Source organism: Dromaius novaehollandiae, chromosome 4 (genome assembly GCF_036370855.1).
Source record: "Dromaius novaehollandiae isolate bDroNov1 chromosome 4, bDroNov1.hap1, whole genome shotgun sequence".
Lineage (NCBI taxonomy): Eukaryota > Metazoa > Chordata > Aves > Casuariiformes > Dromaiidae > Dromaius > Dromaius novaehollandiae.
Genome location: NC_088101.1, coordinates 77,029,644 through 77,030,452, shown reverse-complemented (window position 1 = coordinate 77,030,452; position 809 = coordinate 77,029,644).

Genomic DNA, 809 nt, shown 5'->3' with positions numbered 1-809 from the left:
TTTAGAAGTGCACATAAAATGTTGTGCTAATTTGCAGAGGTTTGTAGGAGAATTAGAACACCAATTACCAGGATTATAATAAACCTAGGGGCCAAAATACTATTCTACAGATAAGTCTTTAAAGCAAGAGCTACCAATAATGTTGCAGCTTAGACAAGGATCCAAAGAGAGAGAATAAAGACCTGAGAGAAGAAAGAAGCTAACCAACTCCCATTCAAGAAGCCAACTTGCCTTCGTAGCTACTGGAGACTCTCCTTCTCCAGCAGAGAGAAACACGAAGAAATTCTTCCATTTCTAGGTAAAGTCAGTAAGACAAGTACTTCAAAAGTTTGTTAAAAACAGCTTGCTTTCTAGTGCACACCAGTAGTTGGTCATGTATGTGTTTTCCTTTGTCACACAAGTTTTTCTAGTCATTCTTTGGAGATAGTCTCTGTGCTACCATCTTTTACATTTGCCCCCTTCTGTTGGTAAGTGCTACAGTTCAGCAGCAACAGGTATCTTGTGCTCACCCCAGAAATGCAACAAAGCATCATATTCAGCTATTCAGTTTATCTACCTGTCCTGCGCAAAGCCCTGCATGTAAAATCCTGATATTCTGTGCTGCTTAGACACAGAAGCAAATGGACACAGCTAGCAAGAGCTGAATTTTCTGCCCTCAAGGGCATACCAGAAGACTATCCCTTTACCTGGTGATAACTATTGGCCAAGTCGTTGAAGTACTGGCCTGACAGTTCTGGGTTAAATATAGGTTTTGCCACAAAACTCTTGAATGACGCAGGCAAGTTAACCTGAAAACCATCTACCTTCAC